At 37.1% G+C, this 27,857-nt stretch overlaps 1 protein-coding gene and 1 long non-coding RNA gene across 24 annotated transcripts in view; one reads left to right on the top strand and one right to left on the bottom strand.

Moving 5' to 3' along the window:
* GRID1 (glutamate ionotropic receptor delta type subunit 1) overlaps positions 1-27,857 on the top strand; it is a 539,628-nt gene that overhangs the window by 374,269 nt on the left and 137,502 nt on the right. The gene's annotated exons all lie outside the window — the stretch shown is intronic.
* LOC135305852 (uncharacterized) lies at positions 5,392-23,999 on the bottom strand. Of its 2 annotated transcripts, none has more exons than XR_010366832.1 (4): positions 23,866-23,999; positions 8,259-8,343; positions 7,752-7,857; positions 5,392-5,985 (listed from the first exon to the last, which is right to left on the bottom strand). It is a non-coding gene; the product is annotated as an uncharacterized LOC135305852 (long non-coding RNA). The 2 variants fall into 2 exon arrangements; XR_010366833.1 differs by having other exon boundaries at positions 23,716-23,993.

The following is a 27,857-nucleotide window of genomic DNA, read 5'->3' as shown; positions in this document are numbered from 1 at the left end:
AACCTCATGTTGGCATGTTGCATGTCTTTGTTGAAACTTCCCAGGAGGATGTAGCCAGGAATAGTCTGTTAGGTCAAGGTGGTTTTTTTTCTCCCAAAAGTGCTTTGGAATATTTTTACTTTTTGTTAGCTAATAGAATTTAAATGAGGACTTGAAGTTTATTGTAATAGATCAGTTAATTTGTACAAACAAAAATTCCCAAGAAGACCCAGAGGTTCAGTCAAAAGTTTCCAGAGAACCTCAGTGCTAATAATTTTCAATGCTGGAAAGACAAAACCGTGTTTTGGTAACTGAATTGTGATTTGGTCTTTCCTGAAACTACCATGTTCCTATGAATGGCTGGGAGCTCTTGCTACCACTGTACCAACTTCTGTGTGCTCAAATCTTGCCTTAATATTCTGCAGTAATTTTCATCTTTATGCTCTTCACAACTTTTGTCTGAGGTGATTTTGGTCTCACAGTAGCAAAGTGCTGAATTGTATTGTACAGCACTTGTTTGGGTTTCTTTTTGGGTGCTTGTCCCAGGAAAATAATTTCCCAAACGACTGCGTTGTAGATACTGTTTCTCAAATGTCACTGCATAACACTGTGAATTACCTCATCAATTAGTGACTAATTATAACATGTAATTTGGTACATGCATTCAGGTAGAAAAGAGTATGCCTAAAAATATTATTTCCTTTCCTGAGTGCTGCACTGAACTAATTGTGCCTCGTGTTTAATGGGAAATGATTTGTGAAAGGGCAGTGCTCCTGTTGTCAGATCTGTGGTTTCCATGGAGGGGGGGATGCACACATGCAAGTGGTGACAATTTGTAATTTCATATTGATCCTTTCACCATCAGGGACCCTAAATCTTACAGTTATAATGCAAAATTGATGGCTTTGAACATTTGGCTGTCAGATACAAATGTTTCAAATATTGCCCTTGCCTCAATCACACCCAGAACATTTGTCCAGAAGATTTTGAAATTGCAAGATTTTTCTTCTCTTAAAATGCTTATACAGTTCCACAGGAGTTAAAACTACTAAAGTAGTGAAAAAAAGAGATACTTTTTAGATTTCTTTGTAGTTTATTGTCACTATTTGTCTTAAAGCTGATTGATGAATAATGTAGTTATTATTAGACTTGTGGAAGTTGAAATCTTTCAGACTTATTTATTTGGTTACATACTGCCCTGTCAGATACCAATAACTTTTGAGAGTGAAAATCCTGTTGATAGAAATTAGAACATTTGTAGATTTGGACAGCGGAATTAATACTGAGCTGGCAGTGCTCTGCATCTGTTCCCAGCTTCTGAAAGCAGCAGTTTAAAATGTTCCATCTGTAATCACCAACTGCTTAAAAAGAGGACAGTGACTGTTTGCTATCAGCTATTAACATGGATCAAGACATTTAAAAGACCCTGTGAGCCAAGCTGGGTGACATTTCCTCAAGTAATACTCTGTTTATTGGGAATGTGCTGTAGGTACCAACTGCATCCTGCTCTGTGTCCTGTCTTTCCTACAGCATAAATTCAGTCACATATAATATTTTCTTTGTTTTTGATGACCTGAGATTCTGCTGAAATAATTAATGCTCATTTCCAGGGTTCTTTTTCTGTTTGTGGTCACCTTCTCCTGCTTTTCTTGCTGGTCAGTTTATTTACTGATGGAGAGAATCCTACCCAGGGCATTTCTGCCACCTATGCTTATTTAACCTCTTTAATTATTGAGTAGCAATCCTGTTTTTGAGCAGATCTGCTGCTGGTGTTTTGAAGTTGCTGTGGTTCCTGTATGGTTGGGAAACAGGCTAAGACCATTTTTCTATAATAAAAAATAAGGCTAATAATATGAAAATGGTGGTGTTTAACTGGAAGTTTCTCTAGAGGCTTAAATTTCTATCTTCTGTAATTACTGATGGTCTCCTGAGCTTTTTGGTGACAGAGGTTTATGAACATCAGTTTTATAAGACATCAGAGCTCAGTAGCTAAAGGTATTTTTAGGTGTCCAAGTCACCTTCGTGATTTCAGCACTAATGTTTTAATTTCTGCAGAATAAACAAATGGGAAAAATCTGCAGCTTCCCACTGGGGCATACAATAGCTTTCTCCAATAAACTGTTTTAATTTCCTGCATTTTAATGAAAGTACATTCTGTGATGGGGATTTTAAAAATTAGCAGACTGTTAAATGGTTGGTGCAGTTGCAGCGGTGGTGGGAAAATGCCATTTTGGCTCAACAGAAGCAGGATACCTTTTAAATTCCACTACCATGCATAAAACTGTATCTTCAAAAATGTAATTTATGTGCAAGTATTTTGGAAAGTGATGCTTGCCTGGGCTGTGTCAAAATGTATGTGGATCTTGTGGCCAATGGTTTGTTTTTTGTTCTTTTTTTCCTTTTCATAATTTTAATTGCTGAAGGAATTCATAATAGCTTAGAGAAGAAATAAGTTGAAAGCTGAAGAAGTACATGACAGGGAGGGTAATGTAGAAAGAATTTATTGGGAAAGACTTTAAAGAGATCAATATTTACTTAGTTTCTATTATAAATCTACAAAAAAATGTCTCACATGCAGGAAAATTTGACTCACACCTGCAGATTTATATCACAGAAATAGAGCTTAAAAATAAATGCATAAATATTGTTTATGTTTGAAGGCAATGTCTACTGGTGTTTGGCTGATGCACGATAGCACAGTGTATCTCTGGGAAGTGCCTTTTTCCATAGATTAATTCCAATTATAGAGAACACAATTGTGTACCTAAATGGATTGCCATGATTGAATTTTAAAGTGCAGCACAGTAATGCCTGCAGCATGGCAGCCAGTAATAGATGCAGTATATATATGTAAATAAAGTTGGATTTATACACCAAGAGATAAACAAAGAGAAAGAGTTATGCTGTAAGGAAATAAAAGAAATTATAAAAATAATTTTGGAAGTAACGCCAGAGTAATATATGAAGCTTTTAAATGACTGGAAGACTGGAAAAACAGTTTTGATAGTAAATTTCCTGGACTTTTCATTGGGAGCCTGAGCAGCATAATGCAGTGCTGTGATTGCCTGTCTCTTCATTTTGTAACCCTTCCTTTGGTTTAGGGTTTCTTTGGGGGAGTGAGGATTATTAATAACAGAAAAGTCCTGGAGAAATTCAGCCTTGTTGTAAATATCTAGTGGAAAGTGACTTGCAGTGACTGCCAAGGGAACATGCATCTGATGAGAAATTATGTATTAAAAATCTGGCATGTTCTACCTGGCTATTTTTAACACACTGCAGAAATGTGGCTGATTCCCCTATCTGCTAACACTTTTCTCTTTGAGCACTGGCTGTCATAGTCCTGTCTCATGTACCACATTTTAAATTGGTTGCCTCTTTTTCACTCTATGTCTCCTCTTATTAGTCCATTATGGAGATTATAAATATATGAAATTGATCTCAAAATAGAATTACCCCGTCCTATTAACTTCCTGACTAAGAGAGGTGTGTAAGGCTTCTTATCTTCTTATTTTCATGTTGATCACATATTGATAAGTGTGGGGATTTTTTAGTTTAGATGGTTTGAGGTTGGTCGGCTGATTGTTTTGGGTCTGGTAGTTTTTTTTTTGTTTGTTTGTTTTTTGTTGTTGTTGTTTGTTTGGGGTTTTTTGTGGTTTTTTTTTTTTGTTTGTTTTTTTTGGGAGGGGGTTTTTTTGCTCTTGTTTCATACGAGACTGGTTCTGACTGGGAACTCTTTCTGGTGTAAAATACTGACAAGCACAGAAACAAAGTAGTTAGACTTGTCTTTGTCTTTTCACTTTGAAGAAATACTTCCAGTTTTTTAGACTCATTTGGAGACCTAGTTTTAGCTGAGGGACAGTGTTTGGATTTGTTTCTGGTACTTGTTTAGGTCTTCTTTTTTTCCACAGAAGTGTTTTGGCAAATCAGTTATGGAAAAGTTTGGAAAAGTATCAACCATAATTATGTAGAAAATTTATGTGGATTCTGTTTAGTATGGATTGTGGAAAACAAAAATTACTTGCTTGTGTTATAAGTTCAAATGCCATTGGTTAGCTGCTTGTATTTAGACAAAAACATCTCTGATAGCTTTATTCATTATCATATGTGGAACAAAAATAATATATGTGGTTTTTCAATTCCATCTCAATATTTATAAAGCTCAAAGCAGTTGTTTTTATCCAGGCTGACTTTTGAAATAAATGGTAGCACAAGAACTGTTTCTCCTTAGGTAGACTTGGCTCTTTTCATTTTACTAATTAGCTCCTATTGATTAGTGCAGCATTCTGAAAATATATAATGTGTCAGAATCTGAGCAAGCCTCATTTATCTAGACAAATGTTGCTATTTCTTTAATTTTCATCCAAATTCAGTTTCACTTGAGAAAAATTATCATCTGACTTTAGTTGTGATAGGCTGTCTCTGCAGAAGTTTCAAAGCATGTGATACAAACTCATTAATGACAACAGAATAGATTTTCTGCTGGCTTTAACGAGATTTAATTCAGGTACAGAATATACTGAAACTACAGAAAAATATGTGTTTTACCAAGATGCTGAACTGGGCTGTGACCTGATTGTGTTTTGAGGCTGGGCAGTTCTGCTCTGCCTGGGCCAGCAGCGCTGCAGCAGGGAGGCTGATCCCAGGGCAGGGAGCCTTTCCTTGTCCCAGGGATAGGACAGGGGGCAGGGAAGGGCAGTGGCTCCATGCCAGCCTGCAGCAGCCAGAGGAGCCCCATTATGGCTATTAATATTATGGGCCACTTAGGGCTACTCTGAGAACTGGAGTTTTAAAATTAGATTTTGTCTTTAAATGACCAATAATACAATAATAATAGTAACAAAATCTCTGCAGTGTTTCTTTTGCCCTCTATTTTTCTCCATTATTCACCAGTAGAGAGTTTAAAGCTTTGCTCAATAAAAAGAGCACTTGGTAACTTCTTTGTATGAGATTAATTTTTTACAGTCAAAAAGAATTTACGGTAGCAGTGTTCTGAGTTGATTATTGACCACTGCTCTTCACTGGGGAAGGCAGGATCCATAGAAAAGAACCTGTATAATGCTTGTGATGTTATGAAATACTTTTTAAGTGAGCATAATCTATAAAAAAGTACGGAGAATGAGAATTATTGTGTGTGTCAGCAATTCTTTAAAGTTATTTGAAGGAAAAAATTATACAGCCACCAGCTGAAGTAAGCAGGGGCCCTTATTAGTTTAATGTGCATCAGCAACTCAAATATTTGGTTATTCTAGAGGGTCTGGTTTGAAGTCAACCACATTCTGGCAGGTAATTCTTCTTAAAACAGAGTAAGGTATTTTGTGCTTTTATTTCCTTTTAATTCAAATTTGATTAGACAGTGACATTTTATAGCAATAAAGATTGAAGTAAGCATGCCATGGAATTAGTGTGGTTGTGTTTAAGTGAAATCACTGTTCTGATTTCAGATCTGTGTTAGGCTGCACAGGACAAAACTGCAAGTTCAGAACCAGTTATGGTGAAGTCAAAGAAAAAGGGGGAATCCTGTCAGTAATGGGATCTCTGGGACAGGAAGTGTGAATGGGGAGAGTGATGGCCTTCACTGGCCATTACTGGATTTAGAAACGACTGGGGAAAGGAGAATCTTTCCTTTCATGGCCTCATGTGCTTCCAGGTCAGTGAAGCTGTGATTGCAGTACTTGTGTTCAGAGACATTGACCTGAACAAGTGAGAAAACCCAAATGAAAACAATCATTGGAGGTGTGTCACCATCCCCTCATACATGTGTAACACCTTTTGTAGGTGTAATTCCCACCTACACACAGATTCCATTGGAAGGATGCTGTCTAGGTGCTCTCCAGGAAAACACTTGTGGGCAGTGGACTTATGAGTTGTCCTCTGTGGAACCACGTTCTCCAGGCATGGTGGAGCTGAAGCTGAGGAGGAAGATGACTGCAGCACTTTGAGATCCCTTGAGCAGCCTCATGGGATTTCTGGAGAAAAGATCACAACCCTACATATCTTTGCCTTTTCCTAAAGGTTTAAGGGTAAAACAGAATGTATAAGATGACAGACTCTGATGATAGTCTGGAGATTCTTAGGATAACAGTGGCTCGTAAAACACATTATTTTTCCTACAACTGCATATTTTCTAGCAGTCAACCTGCTGATTGGTGAGACATACCTATCATCATGTATTTGTGTCAGAAGCTGAAAGAGAAATATCTTGGCAAAGTTATAAATGAAAAACAATTTGAAATCCTTGTTTTCCAGGGATGCGAGTCCAGAGAATTAATCTTTCAGTAGGTGTGGCAGGCAGATTAAAAATATTCATATCTTGAATTCAAGTACTCATCAGAAAGAAAAATATTTTTAGTTGCTCAGTTAGTTCTTGTTGTAAGTGATTGATATATTCCAACAAATGCTTTAGTTATATCTATGTTTCCCCATTGTGCAGTATGTGTTATTGTTAATTGAATGTTGCCTCAACATCTTGATTGTTTCTCCTTGCTCTTTTAACCCATTTTAACAAGTCTTTGATAACATTCTGAATTTTCTGGAAATAGCCAAGTTCAACATAACTCCATTATGCAGCAGGGGGAAAAAAATTGATCTTATTTATTGCATGGAAGAAAAAAAGGAATGTTGTCTGGGGCTATAGGAAGACAGAAGTCTAGGGTGCATCTCTCTTATAGGAGGTAGAAACTCCTAAGGCCACTTGGTTTCTGTGGAGAAAAGAAATCCACCTGCTCAAGTTAATTTGTTGTATAAAATTCCCTTAGAAGTTCTGTATTGAGCAGCTTGTATGGGGGATTATCAAGTAAGGTTCAGCTTTTAGGAGAGACCCTGATATATACCTTTTATTTTAGAAATCCTATATTTTGATGGCAATGTTAACTTTGCATTTTGCGTGTTGTTTTCTGGTACATCTTTGTTCTTAGCTCTGGGAGAATGAATGCATAAATAAAAATCCATTGCTCCTCTGCTGCTCTGCTGCCATTTTAATCCCTATTTATCTTACTCTAAGATGCCAGAGAGGAAATTTAATGTTGAGTATTGGTTCAATAAATGTCAGGGAGGGTAGGCAGTTTATATCCTCTTTCGCAATAAACATTTCGTTCCCCTGACAAAGACAGCATTAGAATATCAGGAGGGGAAACTGGTCCAGTGGCATCTGCTGCTTTCAGCAGCTGAAAGTGGGGGGTACTGGTGACCAAGCACACAAATCTGAGTCTCCAGAAGTGATAGATATGCTGGGATTCTGGAGCTTTCCTGGTAAAAGTAAATATTTCTTGTTCAAGAAGTTGAATAATACCTGAGACTTGGACCTAGAAAATGTCTGCAATTTTCGTCTCATCTCTAACTATTTTGTAGGCATAAACTTTTCATGGGAATGGTCTCTTTGCACATGCTATTTTTTCATGCTTTATTTGCATTATAATAAAAGACAATTGCATTTCTTACCACTCAGTTAATGAAGGACATGAGACTTATTAAGATAAACTTGCCTGTATTAAAATGAAAGGTGGGTGTTATTTAGGAAAAGGCAGAAATATACAATTAGAATATAACCTCATGCAAATTATCTAAGCATTGTTACCATGTCAGGTGAGTTAAGGTGACAGGTTAAAGAACTTACTATGCAATTATTTGTTTTATGCAGCATTAATATGTTCATGTGGATTTTACAGTGAGAAAAATAAGGCAAAATGAAAATTAACAAAATTTTTCTAAAATTAAATGTTTATCAGAAGTAGTGAAGTTAAATCTCTTTAGTATGAGATAATTAATTACCATACCTATTGTATTAGTCCTTTCCTTCTGCATCCACCAGGAGACTTTGGAGTAACCAAGGCTAATTTCCAAGGGAGCTTTATTAAGGTGATGAAGTGTATCAGAACAGCACTGATAGTTGGAAACATGTAAAAATAATAGATTTTTTTAGAATCAACTATTATATCACATACATAATAAATATAAAATGCCTGATGTATATCATAGGTCTTCCATATTCATTGTCTGTAAATAGTTTCCTATACTTATGTATCATCTACATTGGTTTATGTTCTTTGCCAATACCTGAGATCCTTACTAGTGCGCTTTTGAAATACAAGTATTAAAAATTCTTCTCAGTCTTGAAACCTAAGATTTTTCATCTTCATATATCCCCATGACTGATATACTTAAAGGGCTTTCAGCATTTCTTATTACATTTCTGCTTCTTCTTTAAGCTTGTGTTTAAAAGTAGGAGAAAAACTCAAATGAAGCCTGCAATTTGAATTAAGGATAGAATTAGAAGCACACACCTAGAGAGTGATGTAGAGGCAGACTTTCATCACTAAGTGTGGTGAGTCTTTCCTGCTAAAGTTCTTCAGAGCACCTGAATGCCTCCTGCAGAGGAAAGGTGTGAGAGAAAAGGAGAGGAATGATGTGACCAGGCATTGACACACAGTCAAGTGTGGTTGTGGCACTGGCTGGAGACTTCTTCTTGGGCTCTGTTGAGCAGGGCCTGGCAGATTTATGCAGCCAAACTGATGCCAGGACCTGGATTTAGCTGGGGCAGGAATGGGGCATCAAAACTTTCCTGAGCAGAAGCAACATTTCAAAGTGAGGAGAAGTGTTAAGGCTGCAGAGTGTGGCTGCTGGGTAGGCTGCCCCATGGCCAGAGTCGGGCTGCACTGGGGTCTCTCCTCTGTCTCTGGGCTGCTCTGTGTTCAGGGGGTGTTCTTGGATCCTACCCCCAGTTTCCAGCCACCAGCAGCCAACTCCTGGCAGTAATGATCCTGTTAAACAACTACCCTGTAAGCTTGTCATTCAGGCTAAGAACACAGAGGCCAAGCAAGATAATTTCTTTTCCCCTTCCTCTCTCCCAATTAAAGAGCTTGTTGCATCTTTCTGATAGTTTAATCATTGAAAATTGTGGCCATGAATGTTGACGAGATGCAAATGAGGGCTGCCATCTGTTGACGGAGCTCTCGCTCCCCGCGCTCAGCGCTGAGCAGAGAGCTGGTGCTGGGTGTCCTTGCTCTGTTTTCCTGCACATGGGAGCTGTCATACAGGGAATCTGAGATTTGGAATCTCAGTACTCCTCTCTTTGCCCTCATAATGAGTTTATCTCAAGCAGCAGGACAAGTTTCCTTACAGTCACAACAGGATGACCAGGGGATGGGACCCAGCCAGCACGGGTTTAGGAAAGGCAGGTCCTGCCTGGCCAACCTGACCTCCTTCCATGAACCTTTTTCTATGAGGGAGAAGCTGTGGATGTTGTCTACCTGGATGTTCGTAAAGTCATTGAGACTGTTCCTGCAACCTTCTGCTGGAGAAACTGGCTGCTCATGGCTTAAACAGGTGGCTCTGCTGGGTAAAAACTGTCTGGATGGTGGAGGTATCACTGTTGTGAATGTGCCTCCTCCAGACTTGCAGGCAGATCTTTTGATCTCTACTCATTCTTTGGAGGTGAGTTACACACTTGAATGTGCTTTGAGTGGAGAAGTGGTTTGGGTTTTTTTTAAACTACAGGCTGACAACATCATTTGGCTCTGCCTGGTTCTTGAATTGTGAATAATCATTTCCTATCACCTTTTCCAGGCTGTTTAAAATTTCAGGCAGTTATCCTACACTGCCTCAGTCATATATTTTCCAGCTGAAAAGCTACATTCTATTTAGTCTCTTCTCATGTGGAGGAGTCAACTGACTGACATGGCTGACTTCTTTCAGCTTTCTTCACTGAGAAGTTACCATACTGGAACTATTTTAGGTCATTAGAAATTTACAAAGTATCATATTGTATTTGAAATTACTTAAAATATTGTACTCTAGCAAAAAAAATGGTTGCATAAATGGTGTACAATCCTAAATTGCTGTTTTCCTCCTCTCTCTCTCCCCCAAGAAATCCCCAAATTGAAAGACAGCCCCACGTACAGTAATTCATAAGGAAGTCTTACGTGAGAATTCACTGTGAGAATATCTATTCTATCAGGTCTGCTCCTTCCTTCTGACAGATTCATCCAACACTTACTGGCATTTAGCAGAAGTTCTTGCTGCAAGTTGGAGCAGAACAGAATCCCCAGTTTCACAGTAAAGTTGTTTATGGATGAAGCAAAGTTAATGGTTTTTATAATCTACATAGAAAAAAACCCCACTAAAACATCAATTACTTATTAGGCGATGATAAGATAATTGATGTTTTAGTGGTTCTGTTCTGGTTCAATCCAGTCCCAGTCTGGCTTGACTTAGAAGCCATCTCTGCACTTGAAAGATGGATCAGCTTTCATGACACTGGCACACTGGTGTATATACGGTCTTCTGGGTTGTGTTTGCCTTTTATATTTTTTATGATTTTGATGCTTAAAAAAGAAAGTTGTCTTTTCTTGCTTGAATAGTGTTTTTACTGTCTGTAAAAACACTATTCAAGTGTTTTTACACTATTCAAGGGTTTTGAATTGCGTTTATAAACATCAGTGCACAATGAGCTACTATAGATTTAATTGTTAACTATTTTTAAACCTTAATGTATATTTTAATACTTGGACAACTCAGCACCATTAGTTTAAATCTTGGGAGTAACAACACAGTTGTCATATATCTAAGCTTATAGATGCTGTCAGGATCTCTTTTATGACTGTTCTCAGCAATGACCTTTCAGGTAGGTTAATTTCTGCTCCGCTTTTACTGTCTCCCTTGGAGAGAGTTTTTGGCCAACTTTTAAGGCATAGTAGCCACATAGCTCCTTTTTTCTATATTTTTTTCTATATTTTTCTTCTGTTAATAAAGTAAGGGAAGGGAAACCCAGCTGTAGTGTTTTTCCTGAGTGAAAGACCCAAAGGTTTTATGCTCCATGTCTGTTGCAATGGGATGGGTCCATGACTTTTGCCATGCTCTGTTAGAGCTGATCACCCCTGCAGAAGCCGACTCCTTGTTTCTCCAGCAGAACTGGCTTTCAGAGGGACAAGCCTGCAATGACTGCTACAATGTATTTTGGATTCGGTGTGTCCTTTTGTCATCCCCCCCTACAACTTGGGGTTTTTTGATGGTGGAAGATACCAAGTCAAGTGCTTCCCAGTCTGGGTGATAACAAAGAAGAAGGAATTAACTTTATTATCACCTTTTGATTTATTAGAAGCTGGATTTTCACAGCATCCCATGTGGGACAAGTCCCTAGACCCACATTTCCTGCAGTAGACACAGGGTCCAAAGTGCAGATTCTACTGATGAAAGATTAATTCTCTGAGGACTGAGTTGTTCTTTGCTACTGCTCTTCAGTTCAAATAAACACAATTCTGTTACAGTGTAGAATATGACCAGTTGTAATACAATCTAAATTGCTCATTAGAAAACCACTGCATTGAACATGGTTTCTGGTTAATAATTTTTATGGTCTGGTCTCACATAGCTCCTAAGTGTCTTGCTTGTAAAACAGGATTCTGTGCAGAATGGCTGTTACTGGTGTTCATTTGGAAGCTGAAATTCTGTTAATACTAAATGCTTAATAATGGTTTATAAAGATGCCAGAACCCTGGTATCAAAAGGACCAGCTGTATTTGAAACACTAAATGCTACATAGGAGCTTATATAACTTATTTTTTCTTTTTTTCCTATTTTGATAAATTTGCTTTGCTGTCAGTTAAGCAGTGAAAACTTGGACAAAGGAGTTTCTTGAATTCATTAACTTAAAAAATGGTATTTTAAGAGAATGGAATTTAGTTTATAGAACAGAAGTCCCGTGCAAAACAACAGATGCAAATGACAAAGCATCAGAGATTTTAGTGTGGGATTTTTTTCCCCCATATGCACTGAGGCAGTGAATCTCTCTAATATGTGACTGGACTGATGAGACAGACATTACAGCTATTTTGCCCTGAAGGTTGATACTGGAGAGATTATTTCCCCCCTCAGCATACAATAAATAAACAGTAAAATTATGATAGTGGACTTAAGGTGATGTGAAAGTTGAACTTAATAAACACATTGACGTTTGATTATTTATTTAGATCTCTATGGTTTATTTTCCTTGGAGGAATATCAATATTTTCCTTTGACTAAAATATAGTGTTCATGTCCATCATTCTGGCATTGTTCCTCTTTTAGCCTTGTACCTAAACTTAGCTGTTTACCCAAAAATGTTATATTGCTTTACTTAAGGTAGTTTTGTTCTGCATGCATCACATCTAATCTTTCATCAATTGACTTTTTCACTCCTAATTTGGGCCATGAATGGTGATGGGCTGGCACTTTTCTGATACTGCAGTATTTAAATCTGTGTAGCACAAAATTGACCAAGTCCAGAGATTTTGATTATACAACGTTTACACAAAGTATTCAGCCAAGCTCACCGCCAGTTGTTTGAGTATTATTTTTAATGACACAGAGGTAGGATATGACCTGCCACCACTGCCGTGCTGTAGAATAAGCAGGCTTCTTTTCATTCAATGTGATGTTATTCTCTAGGCACTGGTTTTCTGTAAATGCAGGATGTACTTTTTTTGACTAGCAAAACTGGAGACAATCATAATAACTAATAATGTGTCAACATGTGGCTGACAGTGTATACTTTGGATAGCTCAAACTTTTTGAAAAAAAATCTACGATGAATAAAAATGTTTTGTGCTCTTTTTTTTTTAATTTTAAATTGAACAATTTGTTTTAAAACAAATCAATATCTCTGAATTCTTTGCCATCCAGCACAGCATTAGAGAAAACCAAACAGAACATAAACATGCCTAATATGATTCATTTTCTTTTCCAGATACAAGAACAAGATACAAGTTAAACTAACAGTAGTTCATAGAATTGCATTTATTTCTTCACAGTGTGACTTTTAAATGTCACCATTCTTTTAAATTCAGCTGAAATCAAAGAATCAAATTTACTTTTTTATTATTATTTTTGCATTAGGCTGTGAGAATTTACAGCTTGTTTATTCTCTTGTTCCCCCCAATTCTTCAGTCTCTGAATTACATTAGACCTCTTGAGATTGTGATGTTCCAGGCAGACACATTTTCTTTGCATGCCACAAACAATCCATTTTCTCTATTTCTCCTTGTTTTAGCTTTAATTACCAGGAAAATTTCCATAAAATGGGATTTTATTTCATAAGAATTTAACCCACTTGTGCTACTAAATTCCATTATAGTAAGAGCACAAATGTCAAGGGGATAAGTAGAAGGAGGAGATGAAATCTTATGGAGAAAGCATTCAATTTAAACTAAATCTAAATATGTGTCCCAGAGATTTGTAAATTATCTGGATAGATGAAATATTGTACCTTTACATCTAAAAGTTTTCACTTCCTTTCAGGAGTGTTCACAACATGGAGTTTTTGTTCTCTTTTATTAACACACTTTATGAGAAAACAGAATGTTCAGAAAATAGTTCTTGCAATATTAGAAAGAACCCATTAATTCTTATCTTTATTTGTTCAGGATGTAATTTCCACAGAAAATTATTTTTATTAAAATTTATATGAGCTCTGAGCATATTTATACCTCCCATAGCTTCTAAGGTTGCAAGTCATCATTGTATTTTGACTCTGTAGGATAAAAACAGAAAAAGGAAATTCTCTGGCTAATGGACATGTGAAAATGTGAGAACTTTTTATGTCCCTTTGTGATTTACATCTTTGTCTTTTGCCATTGTCCACGAGAAACTTGAAATTCTGTCTGCCATGTGTTTTTTATACTGTGTGAGGACATTCTTACTCCAGTTTAATGCTGGCAGTTTTGGCTGATGGGCAGATATCTTGTGATTGACTTGAAACCACATTTCTGGATAATAGCTGTAAAGTCAGTGGATAAGAACTGGCCATGAAAAGTCTCAGAAAGTTTTTACATGTTTTTTTAGAAAACTTACAAGGAGCTGAGAGAAAAAATATATAATAATTTTATAACATGAGCACCTGCTTAGGCTTTGGGCATAATACAGAGTTATAAAAGGCTTAAGTAGTGGTGGTGGGGATATGCTGCTTTTGTTCACTTAAACCTTGCAGCTTGTTAGAAATCCACAATAAGAATATTTTACTGAGCCAGAATGTTGTTTTGTTTGGGTTCTTGTTGTTTTGGTTTTTTGTCTGGGTTTTTGTTGTTTGTTTGTTTTTAATGATATTTTTTACTGTATTCTGTTTTTCCCTTTCTCATTTTTCCCTTTGTAAATCTGACTTGTAAGAATACCGAAGTGTTTGGAAGTTTTTCCCAGCAAACTCTATAGAAGGAGATACAAACAAATGCTAAGGTCAGAGATGTTCCTCTTTGAAGTGTTTGTGTTAGAGTTAAGGCTGGCAGTCACAAGGGGTTCAGTGTTCCAGCCAAGGTCTCTTGTTGCCATGGCTTTCCCATCACCCTGCTCCGCTGCCATCCCCTCTGTTGTTTGTGGGAGACTCTCAGCTGCCTTGTGCCATCTAACTTCCCATTGCTCTCTGTGACTTAAAAGCTGTCCTGGGCTGCTGTTTGGCAAGAATTAAAGTTGCTTAAATAGCACAGAGAAATTGTCATTTATCCCTTGAAAACAAGACATTTTGCACAGGGGAAGAGGCCTAGAAACAAGCAGCACAGAATGGAGAACTGCTGAAGAATTCTGTGTTCTCTGCTCAAATCTGGCCATTAAGATAATGCTGTGCACACACTCCTCACACCACACCTCCCCTCAGAGATCCAAATGTCTTAGTGTCCTAAAGTTCACTGCCTGACAGATTCCTGCCTCTTCAGTGGGGAAGTGGGGGACGGAGGCAGCAAAAGACTCAGGTGAAATGAATCATATAGAGCACAGCTGTAGTTTATGGATTCAGGCTGCCTTTTCAATCCCAAACCAGCATTTGTTTCCAGCACAAAGAGGCCTGTGGTCACTATAAGCAGGATTTTTACAGACTGCCATATGCTGTGGAGGTCTTCCTGCACTGAAGTGCTCAGCATCTTCAGCACTGAGGACATTTATAACATCGTTAATGTGTGCAGAGACTCTTGTGCTACTTATGTTCCCTCTGCAAAGTGGTAGACAGAAATATTGCTGTTTCTATTTTTAGAGTACTTTTGGTGAGCTTACACTAAAAAGGTCACCTACATATTCCTGTGGTGCCTTGTGCCAGGGAAGAGGGTCTCTAGGCACTACCATGAAAACAAATAGTATTTCCTAATTATAATAAAAACCAAGACTTGTTGGAGGTGGAGTATGAGTCACAAGTCTCCAAAGTACAGGAGGTGTTATTTAACATTTCCTTTGCAAAAGTACTTAGAAACATTTATAAGATTGTTCTCTTCGCCAGAATAGACATTTTGCAGAATTTGAGTGAATGACTGTTCTATTTCACTTCAATAACACTCAATGAAAAAAAAGGAGAGAAAGCAGTCTACATCCTCTGCACAATAAAGGTCCATTATATTTCTATTTATCAAGGACATATTTACATCCTTTTTGTACCCATTTTCTTTCCTGAATGTGTTCTAATGGTATTTAGAGTGTTTTTCGGTGGTAGCTGTGAGGATATGGTGCAGCTGACAGGTTTGTCCATGTCTCCAATCTGTGTTAGCAAGGGCATCAGCTAGGCAGCTTTTTAGTAAAAAGCTTTTTATCTGTAGCTGCAATATTAGCAAATAGTATTGAAGAATGTTTTCCACTCTAGCAGGAACTAGCTTTTTCAATTTACTCCTAAAACTGCTAGATCCCTGCCTTACCATTTTTTTTCTGTGTTTTTAAACTTTCTACACTTATGTTCATTGTGTTTGTAACATGATGGCACTTAATCTCAACTCTTTTTACTACTCTGAAATTACTCTGTGTTGTTTAATCATGAAAGAATCTCAAATTAGTGTGGATTGGGTTAGGCAAAGCATTAGTAGGTGGTGTTGGTTTTTATTCTCTGGACATCCAGTTCCTGACAGTTTTTTGCATGATGCTATTCCTGACAGTGTGGATTTCTCCATTTCAGATGTTTTTCCCAAGAATCAAATGAAAACATGTATTCTCAGACATGCATTTTATTGTTGCCTCACTCCTCTTGCAGTCCAGGAAGGTGTGTGTAACAAAAAACATCCCAGACTACAGGTACACATACAGGTGACATGTAGACTAAATAATCTCCTTTCCAAAAAAACTGCTTATAATTTTTTCCCCCTGTTTTCAGAAATCACTGTACTGTGAACTGTACCTGTTGTTAGGGTGAGCTTAAGAGATGATCTGTCTTTTTATCTGGGGATGTGTGGTAGTATTTCAGTGATGAGCAAGAAATGAAAGCTCCTCTGACAGTACAGGAAATGCCTCTTCATTAGAAGCTTTATCACTACTGATAATGCAGTGTTTTAATCTCTCCAGATTTAATAATAATATACATCCTTTATTTTTGTTATTCTGTTCTTGTTCTTGGTCATTATGACTTGTGTGATCAGTGCAATCACGCCCTCACTGTAGTTATATCCACTGAGAGCAGCAGTGCAATGAAGTGACCCCCACCCATCTAATAGTGCCTGCCTTTGTTCACAAAGACTCATCTGATTTGGACTGACTGGACAAACATTTGCATGGCTGGAGTTAAAAGTCTTCTGAGGAAGTTGCACAATGAAAATTCTAGTACTTCAGGCTTTTTCTTGCCAGAGGATTGGCTTCTGGCTACTGAGAACTCACAGACGTGTTTGGCACAACCTGAGTGTCTGTCTGTCCTCCTTGTCACAAATAGGGCCTCAGAGGTGTGGGTGAATCCTCTGCTTGGGACAGCTCCTCTGCTTGCTGTTGGTGTGTGTGCCCTGGGGACAGGGGCTCCCTGGCTTGCAGCTGTGTCTGTGTTTGTGTGACTGCCGAGTGCATCACACTTCGGTCAAAAGAAGGCGCTTGGCGCTTACACTGAGGATTTCAACAAAACATCTCAAGGCATTAAAAAACTTCAAAGACCAAACTATTAGGGATTGTCAGCATTGTGTGCAGCACTAGAGATGTAGGGCAGTATTCTGTTGTTAACTTTTTCATCAAGCTGTGTCATTAAAGCTTAAAATCTTCATCAGGGTCCTTTTTTTGAAGAATGTCATGCTGAAAAAACAAACAAGTTGTTTTAACATTTGCTAAATCAAGCCTCTTGTTTAAAATTAGTTGTTACAGTTTTAGAAAAACAGTATTTTTACAAACTTCAGAAAGGAGGGAGGGGAAAGCTGAAATTAAATTTTCATGTGAGATAATGAAGTAATCAAGGCTCTAGGATATACACAGCACCAAGGAAGTTTATTAAGGCTATATGGAGTAGGAATACAATGTATGCCCAATAAAAGCTTTGCTCCCAACATGTCTAACTTCTGTTTATTAGTTTAATCTTTCAGTAGCCCTCACATAACTAAAATTATTATTCATTTGTACGTATCATTCATAGATTTGGAAAAGAGCTAATTCCTTGTGATTTCAAAGCAAAGTCTGGAGTATGTATTTTGCAAACAGAAATGTTGCATTTATTGTTTTATAGTAAAAAAAAACCTTGCAATTTTCTAATCCCCTGGATAAGCAGAAACTGCAATTTCAAGGCTATGCAGTTTGCTGCATGTGATGCACAGTAAAAGCCCTCTTAAAAATTACTCAGTGAATAATGTTGAATCCCTTCACTTATTTCATATTTGCTGCAATGCAAATATGAGATATAGTAAAGTAGTAAAGCATAAAGATCTATCATTCAGCTATATGAAGGATAATTTTAGATAAATATAACTTTTTGAACATTCGGTGGGAAATATGGGCAGTAAAATTTTGCTGGCAGTTATATATCAGTAGGAATCTTTGCTTGCAAGGATTTGCTCAATATCTTGACTACTAATAGAGACCCTTCAGTAGTAAAAGCAGTAAATTTCCAGCATAGGTAGGAAAGCTTAGCTTGAAGCTAAAAAGCACCTCTCCTATCACTGCTGGTGCCCTACAACCTCTATAGGACAAGATATGCTTTTTAAATACACCTGATTTTTATAAGTGTGGGAGCATCCTAAGACTCAATGAAGTGGAAAGAATCTTTGCCTTTCTCTTTAGTTGTATCCTCATGCTTTTATTCTGCTTGCTTTCTCTTTCTTTTCCCAGTTCTTGTTTTGGTTATCATATCTTTGAGCAAAGAAATCTGAAATACATTCAGAACCTTTTAAATACGAGTGATACTTGTTTGTTTTTTTTAACATGGATGCTTTCAGTCCACAGACACAAAATGTATCTCTGCCTGTTCTGGAATTAACAAAACCTTGGCAGGAAAGGAAAACTCCCAGTGTTGGTAATGTTTGAGTTTCCCCTGCTGTCAGAATGAAGCCACTAGTCCATCACAGGAAGAAAAAGATTATATCAAATAATTTTTGTAACATACATTAAAAAATCATAGCTTCAACTTTATTCATGAAGCTGTGTAAATTTTTCTGAGTTTCATATTTCAGGTGCAATAAAAGTGCTAAATATTAATTGTAAATCTGTATATGCTGATAGATACAACAAAATCTTTCTTCCTGCCACTGACAGACAAGGAACTTTTTTTTATTGCTAGGCAAAATGTGAAATTTTCTCTTTAGAAGATTTACATTTTCGAAGGTTTGGTTTCCTTTCCTGTATGCTTGAGGCAGAATTTGTGCTAGCCCTTGGGAAGGAAATGTTTCACAGCAGTTTAAAGCCTCATTTGAAGAAACAAATGAGGAAGTCTGGTCATTTTTTGGTAGTGTGTGGCTTCTTGCAGTTCCCAGTTTACAAAGTGGCATTGGATGGTGAAATTTTATCCCTGGAAATTATTAAAGCAGGAGCACTAACAAAATATAAGAGAAAACTGTCAAGAGCAAACACTTGCCTATCAACTCATAATTGAAACCCAGCAGGTGAGAACAACTTATGAGGAGTTTTAAAATTGTGCATTATGTTATACATTCATTAAGGAGTTGTACAGGAGTAATGATCTACAGAGCAATACAGAGGAAATTCTGGTAAGCTTTTCCCCAAAAGAAACATTGACTTTTACTACAGAGCCAACAGTAGTGCAACCTATTTCCTCTATCCAGAATCATGGACAATACGTTATTGCAATTTTCAGTTGTAAATATGGGTCAAAAAACGGTGATTTTTTTTCTCTTGCAATTTTTTTTCTCTTTGAAATCCTTAGAGCCTAATGAGGTATCAGTAGTAAAAATTCAAATCTGGCAAGAGATGCTAAATAAACAAATTCACAAGTGACAATGAGAAAATGCAAAAGAGGACATTTAAAATAGCTAAATTTTGGCTTAACTCTTGTAAGGCTTTTAGTAAAATTTTTTTTTTGTAAAGAAAATAAAATTAATAGTAAAATGACCAGAATGCCACTGCAAAAAGAACAAGGCTGCTAGGGTGAAATACTGACCCATTTAAAATTTTCTATGGAGGTTTTACTGCCACTCTGTAAAATGCTGTTGCCTGGCCCAGTCTTACTATCTGGTTGTGATGTTTTTAGTTACCAAATTTTTATTTTTCAGTCTTTTGAATTAACATAGATATAATTTTGCAATTTATATAAAGTACAAAAGTTTGTCATAGAGGGTTTCTGTTGATCTGTTATTAAATCAATTCATCAATAGAGGAAACACTATACAAGGTATTTTTTAAAGCTTTTCTCACAGTATCTAGTGGATGCTGGCAGCCAGGAGGGCCAACCCTGTCCTGTGGGGGCATCAGGCATTGCCAGCTGGGCAAGGGAGGGATTGTCCTGCTCAGCTCTGCACTGGGACAGCCTCTCCTCAAGTGCTGGGAGCAGTTTTGGGCACCACAACTTAAGAAGGGTATAAAGATGCTAGAGTGTCCAAAGGAGGCCATGAGGATGGGGAAGGGCCTTGAGAGGAAGCCGTGTGAGGAGAGGCTGAGGTGCCTTGGTCAGCTCAGCCTGGAGAGGAGGAGGCTGAGGGGAGACCTCACTGCAGTCACAGCTTCCTCCTGAGGGGAAGAGGAGGGGCAGGCACTGATCTCTGCTCTGTGCTGGCACTGACAGGAGCCAAGGGAGCGGCCTGCAGTTGTGTCAGGGGAGGTTTAGGTTGGATATCAGGAGAAGGTTCTTCACCCAGAGGGTGTTTGGGCAGTGGAACAGCTCCCCAGGGCAGTGCTCACAGCCCCAAGGCTGGCTGAGTGCAGGAAGTGTTTGGACAATGCCCTTGGGCACAGGGTGGGACTCTTGGCAGTGTCCTGTGCAGGGCCAGGAGCTGTACTTAAAATCCTGTGAATGCCTTCCAACTCAGGATATTCCGTGATTCTCTGTAATTACTCTGCAGTACAAATTCCAGTATTACACAATGGCTAAGTTCAGCACAGGTAGAGATGGGAAAGGAATAGAAGGGATTTATTTCACTTGCAAACCCTTTTGTGAGCTGCTTGTTGGACTTGTATTGTTATTTGAATTTATGCATTTTTGTAGCTAAGTCAAAGTAAGAACTGCGCTGAAGCACCACCTACAACCATTTCATAGTCAATCCCTCTGCATAAAATACAGGCATTATTGGTCATTTCAGAATAAAAGAGTGTTTCAGATAAAAGAAAATGCTTTCATGTTTTTTTAAATGCAATGTTTTGACTTCTCTTTCATTTCAATAGAACATTATGTCAAAAGGAGAAAAGCAGCAACATTTTAGGACACAAATAAATCTCTTAGTATGAATGACTTTTGTCAGTTGACCTAAAATTGTATTTCCCATTATTTTTAAAAAGTTTTTTTTAGAAAAACTTTTTTAAAGAACATATCATTACAATTAAGTTGAAACTGTTTTATGCCTTTTAAAATTGTTTGCCAGGAAACTAAACAAAACCCTCACCACTATTAACTGAGCTTTAAGCCAAAGTATTTAAACATAGAAATTATAATAGCATATAACTCTCCTTACAGTTAAGACATATCTGTTCATCTATAATCTGTATAAAAACCAGATTTTACATCAATCACAAAAAAGTGTATTTTTATGAAAGAACAAAACATTTTTAAGTGTCATATAAGTAAAATATTTGATGTTCCTAATCATATATAACACAACCCCCCTGTCTTCCTCAGCAACATATTTTCTGAAAAGTTACCTTTAATTACTTTAGGAAAATCCTACTATTAAATTATACAAGGGATAAATGGGGGTGTTGTTCTTTCTTTTGCAATTACTCTTGAAATAAAAGAGTTTTGAATGCGCACAAAGAAAGCCTGAGTTTTCATATAAGCAATTCATTTCTCATTAAAATTTCTACTGTAACGGTCTCTTGCATTGGAAACATCAATATATTTAAATGGCGTTATTAAGTAATTATTTTGTGGACCTATTGCATGGGAAAACTATTGTATTAAAGACATGTCATTTGGTCCAAGCTACTCTCAAAATTTTAGCATAGATGTTATGAAATCCTCAAATGTTTGCTTTCTTGCTGGCAGGAAGAGATACTGCACAAGCTGTTAATGGTATTAGAGAAATTGCGCTGTCATAGAGCATCTCAAATCCAGTTTTGCAAGATGATGTTTTCGTTTGAGGCTTACATGGCATTGTATTACCTGGTGGACTTTAAATGTTAATAGCACTGTTATCTATGTATATGATTCACTTCTATTTGTTCTGTAATAGGATTTTAAAAAATTGCACTCTAATCTGAGTGGAGCTTTGTAAGGGCATCTGTTTGGAAATCCTTCTGCCTTTACAGAGATGGTCAAGAAAAGGAGAGAGACTGCAGAAAGGCTACAAAGTGGAAGGGAGGGACATGTCTTGAGGGACACAAAAGGAAATTTCACAGCTTTCTCCATGAATCTTCTTGTGTTGCCCTTTTTGGAGGAATTTGAATGTTAAAGCCTTTTTTAAGTCTCCTTAGTTTTACCCTTTTAACTCTAAAACTTTTTCCCCCTAGTTTGTATTAGTATATATTTTGCATAATTTACAACAATATGATTATTTATTGTCCATGACACTGTTGCATTTTTAATACCTGTTTATTGTTACATTCTTAAGTGGATTATTTTAAGTTAGCAAATACAGAGATGTTGAATTATACAATATGGCACTTTTAAATTTAAATCAATACTTAATACGGAATTTATGTTTTTAAATGTTTATGATTCAGGTTTTAATATTATATGCATTTTTGCATTTTCTGCTGTACTAACACATAACAATGTAAATCTAGGTATTTCAGTTAAAAAGCAGATTCTTGTTCAGTAAAGTACCAAAGTGTGCATTCAGCTGAAAATAAACAGGGAGGAATCTTCAGATACAGGACTGAGAGAGACCTAACTCAGAGTCAATCATTATTAATTTCTGGATCAAGGGCATGGCTGGCAGTTCTGGTGAGGTTCAGGCAGGAATACATTTCTTCTGTATCCTTTGTAGTGCAGGCGGTCACAAGAAATGAGTTACAGTGAGATTTCCATTGTGTGACTCATACCACAGTTGTTCCTTAACAGTGTGATTCACACCCATGAAAACATTGTGTAATGAAAAGCTGTCCATTTTGTGAAATCGCAAATTGGACAGCTTTTTTCCTTTGGTTTACTTTTTTTCTTTTTTAATTGTATCTTTATTTCAACATGCAGCTCAGTGTTTGAAAACTGCTCACATATTTCTCTGCTGTGCAATGCACAAATATGCAAATATCTGTTCTAAATGGTTTTCACTTTTTGTGCTAATTTTTAGAGACCTTTTGGCCCCTGTGTTGCAAGTCCCTCTAGAAGTTTCTGATGGTTGGTTTCTTGCCTTCTGTTAGCACTGCAACCTTGATCTTCACTGGGTCTGCATTTAGGGGCTGCAATGCAGAGCCAGAGGTCTTGTCATCAAAAGTGGAAAAAGACAAGAGCCATAATGGAAAAGAGTTTGGGAGAACTATACTGATTGCTTCTACTGGTCATGCAGTGCTGACTTCACAGTCTTCCTTGGAGCTATAAAAAACAAGTGATTGACAAACTAGGGAAATGTAAAGTAGTCTGGTCTTCTCTAAACCTATCAGCAAGGTTTTTTCTGTAATCAACAGAGAGATGTCTTCAAAGGATGATTTATTAGGCCTGTCTTTAATAAGATAAGTCACTCTGGAGCTATTGACTAGTAGGCTGCTTGGATGAGGAACCCAATTTTCCATACCTGGAGTTAGCAGAGATAAGTCTCTCAGAAGTGCACAGGAAGGAAAAACTAGTGTTTCTAATCCTCGGAAAAAATTGTTGCTGAAAATAAAATGTTGCTTATTATCCCATTTAGTTTTCTTACCTAAATGAAAAGTTGTTGGGTGGTGCTGGGTGCTGTACAGATCTCTGTGAGGGACTGGGGCTTAGACACCTAGTGACATGGGGTATTCAGACTCACAGTAATGATCATTTCATGAAAATTGCTTACAAAAAGCAAAGTAGTGGAGTCATAGTATCTTAGACACTAAATAGAACTGCATGAAACATACAAAAAACCTAATTGTGCATCAAGGAAATATCCTTTGCTTTAAAAGAGGTTTGGCATTACGAGTCATTAGTGATATTTTCCCGAGCAGTCTTTTGAAAACCTCCCTTTTCTGTTCAAGTGAGAGGATATTATTTTCCTGTGAACTAAAGAACTGGGCAGTTAAGACCAAAAGGCATTTACAGTGTCATTCGAACTGAATGTCATTTGTTATTTTAAACCAATGTTTATGGGTCAGAAATTGGCACTTTAGTGTAACTACTTTTAGGGCATTTTGGATGGACTGGTAAAACCATAAAGAAAAGGAAGTAACACAAAAAAACAAAACAAAATGAAACAAATGGAAAAGAAACGACAGAAAATGTAAACCACTCCATTAGTAGATAGAACTATCATATGTCCAGTACTGACTATCTCTGACCTTGGAAAAACACTCCATCTTCCCGTCTTTGCTCCTTGGCTCCACTGTTACTGCTTTGGATTCCCACAGTGCACTGTGGAAGTGGGGAACCATTCCAGGATGCCCACAAAACTCTGTATATATGGTCTACCAGGAAACTGGTGGCATTACCTCATAAAGGGACAGCACAGGAGTTTGGAAACTGTGGTACCCACCAGCAGAAATGTCTGTCCTGCCTCAAAGACTTCAACTCATTTCCCAAAATCCTGTGCCAACAGCAGTAGGTGTTGATGCTCCCAAGTATGATGGCATTACTAGGAGAGGGCCTTCAGCAGCACCATGGCAATGGAACCAGAAGGTTCCTCAGCTTTTGACATTGTCTTTAGAGCCTCAGCAACAACTGAACACAGTGGAATAACTGGGATGGTGTTTGAGTGATTTTAAATATACCATGTGCCTTTTGGAATCAATGAGCTTGCTCCAGCTCTATTTATGTTGTAAATATCCCAGTGACATGCAGTGCTAGGGGGTCACAGGAAATACTGTACAAAGCTGATTATTGAATGAATTTCATTTTTGTGTGTAAGGCAATCTACAGGTCCTACCAAGAAACCATCATACCCAGGCTCCACTTAGTTCCTCCTTGTATGATTTAAGAATATGTTAAAATGTAGATACTTATTCACAGCAACTGCCTTGATATAACTTCAGCTGGAAAAGATCTTAATATTACTGGGCATGTGCTCAGTGATTACTATTGACCAAGACTGATTTTGATTGGTCAGATTTGAAGAGGTCAATACTGTTTTTCTGTTCACAAGTGGAATGAACTCGTGTTTTGTTAAAATATTCAAGTCATAAAGATGATTTTTTAGTTAATGATAAATATAGAGATTTGGAGAAAGGCAAGAACTAACACTTAGAGGAATATTTTTGTATAAAAATCAATAATACATATATATATATATATAATATTTCTATATTCACTTATACTTCTGAGTAATCAAGCTCTAAATTTTCCATGGTCTTGCAATTGCTAGAATGCATCAGTTTCAGAGTAGGAAGCATACAGGTGGTAAATCTTCACCATCTCATAATGTATCAGCATTCATAGACCTATTCAAAAGCTGTAGACCAACAAGTCTGAGTGGTTACTTTATCCAAGAAAATGTCATGCAGTTTTTTCCACTTCCAGATGATTAATTCAAACAAAAAAATGCAGGTTGTTGGGGTGTTTTTTTCATCTTTTCCAAAATTAATCTGTTAGTAATCCTAATAAGTTCTGCCATTATATCCTGTATCAACAGGTCCTGCCCATCTTTTCACTTTTAGATATCAGACATTACCTTTGTGTATTTACTTAATTATGGGATACTCAGCTTTTCTTTAGAGCACATTGGAAGTGCTGGAGGGACTGCGAGCTTCAGAGCAGCTCTGGAGTCATTCAAGTGTGAATTGGCTGTGAGTCTCTGCTGCCAAGTCTGCAGGGGAACACAAAAGGTCTGTTTTCATTTCCTGCCATGAGTAAATTCTCAGGGAATTTGTGCATTCCTTTTGGCAAAGAAAGACTTGTTCAGATTGTGTTTAAATATGTAAAAGTCCACTTCCAGACAATTTTTCAGGTCTTCTTGATTTTTCTGCGAAGCCTTTCTTTTCAGTAATCCTTATGAACAAAATTTTCATGAGAATAATATTCTAGCTCTGGATTTAACTACAAATATGTTGAATGTGTTGGTTTTTTGAAAGATCCTTTATTGCACATTCTTCTGGTTATTTCTTTGCACATATATAGCTTTAGATTAATGCTCTTGAAGGAGCTGCTATTGGAACACCAAGAGCAGAAAGCACCCAAACCCCACTGAAAAAGAGACTGCAAATTCATGTCTGAATAGAAACTTTGTAGCTGAAGAAGAATTGCTGATTCTGAAAATCTGCTCCATAATTTATCCCTTTTGAAAATGAAGTCTTTGGGCTGGATGATATTAAAGGTCTTTTCCAGCCTTAACCTTTCTATAGCAGCTGGGTAAATGCTGAGGGGAGGCAGGGAGAGGGTAAAAAACAATAATTCCATCCCTCAATAGGTTTTTTTGCCTGTTGTTACCAATTGTTGCACATGTCATGGATTGAATTCGTTACCTATCAAAAGCAAGATATTTTATTAAAATATATTAACTCCCAGCCTGTGTGTGTCCAAGGCAGCAGACATCAGGGGCAGACCTTAGCTACACTTGCTGCTTAGATGTTCACACCCTGGCACTGGCTTTCCTTGTGCAGGATCTGAGTTAACGTTTCTCTGTACAGCTAAGGCACAGTCTCAGGGTAGTGCTAAGGTCCAGACTCACTGGTGTTCAGGCAGTGCCTGAATTTTGCAGGAAAATTTAAACCTTTAACCACACCAAAAAATTACAGACCCATTAGAAATCATGTGCAACTGCCTGCAGAGGAGCCGTGTACACAAGCAGTTGAGTGTCGTGTATTTTCATGATTTGGGATCCTCTTTTCTTCAGTCCAGTCTTGTTTTTTACACACTGTTCAGAAAATAACTTGGCTTTTCTGAGGCTTTCCAGTCTTCTGTGTCTCAGGATTCTTCTGATAAACCTTCAGATGGTGAGATACAATTATATGGGGAATTTATAAGGCAAATCATAACAGAAGTTAGATATTTTTAACTTTTCTGAGTACAAATTTCCAGACTGCTTCTGTTGCTAGAGCTGAATTTTTTTTCTTTAAGTGTTGGGTTTAAGATTTCTATATTTACATTTGAAATGAGAACTTTATAGCATGCATCTGTGTCTTGTGTACTTTCTCAGTTTTGCACTTATAGGTTCTGAGCCCTTAGAAAAAATAAATTTTATTCACACAGCACTTTATGATCTAAGTAAGCATTTCTGTGCTCTTTTGCCCTGGCCAACAAAGTATTTGGATATTGAGTCACATGTTCAAGGTTGCAAATGAAATCTGTGAAGGTCAAGGGTTTAAAAGTAATCTGTATTAATCTCAGAACAGTTACTTATTTTTATATGGTTATATTTTGCTTAAATAGACAAACATTTACAGTAAAACTACTCCAAGCTACTGCCTCTACAGTCATGTTTTTTCTGGGGTTTTTTTGGCTTTTTTTTTGGCTTTTTTGTGGAAGAGATAGGTGCTTTCTGATGCACTAAATGTAGAAAGTAAATTGAAGACTACCCATTTAGATTTAATTTTTTTTCCCTGATGAATGCATTGTACTTTGGAATGGAGCTTCAATTTGCAATTAGTATTTTTAGGCACATTTATGAAGGTGCAAATTTACTTTTTCTCCAAAGTCTCCAATTCAACTGAATTTCCTCTCTGTAACCTGTAGTCTTCATGTGTCAGAAACATGGATTGTTTGTTGAACAAACCACATGTTTTTTTATAAGTGCAAGTGTCAAGAAGTACCTTTGCAAGGGCTTATTTAAGTATTTCCTGAAGCAGCTGTAAATCCAGTAACGCCTTTGTGCTGGACAGGCAGATGGTGAAGGATGTGTGGGTTAAAGCATTTCTAACTCTGAGTTTGCCTCAATACTTTGAACTTCACAACATGTAATGCTAAAGGGTAGAAAAGATAATCTAGCCTTTGTGGTTATTGCAGAATGTCTTAATTATTCCACACTTTTAATCAGAATTAGCACATTGGTAGGGCAAGGGGAGTTGACCAGTCGCTAATCCTTCCACTGCTTGTTCTCCTAAATCCATATAAAATCTCGCTTAAAAGAATAAATATTGTACATAGTTGAAGAACTTGTATCAGTAATTTATTTATTTTTCTGAATCTTACCAGTAACCCTGTTAAAGGAAAAATAAATAGATACTCTTAAATAGCTAATTATTGGTTGACCAATCATTGATAAATTGTTTTGCTACCTGACATGGATATCAGGATTGATCTATGGTATATAATTCTCTACACCCCTTGTTTTATATTTTCTTGTTTTAGATCTGTTAATACTTTGGGTTTTTACTGGGCTTTTTGAGATTTGTTAAAAATTGAAATTACTGGTTTAAGCTGCCCCTCAGTTAACTCCTTTAGCATTCTGCTTTGTCTCTTTTTATTTATTTCTAATACTGAAATATTTTTTCATTGCATATATTTTCTGAGCTTCCATTGTCTAGCAATTGAAGATTCTTCATTTTTATCT

The sequence above is a fragment of the Passer domesticus genome, chromosome 8, assembly GCF_036417665.1.
Source record: "Passer domesticus isolate bPasDom1 chromosome 8, bPasDom1.hap1, whole genome shotgun sequence".
Lineage (NCBI taxonomy): Eukaryota > Metazoa > Chordata > Aves > Passeriformes > Passeridae > Passer > Passer domesticus.
This window is presented reverse-complemented; position numbering and strand designations above follow the sequence as displayed.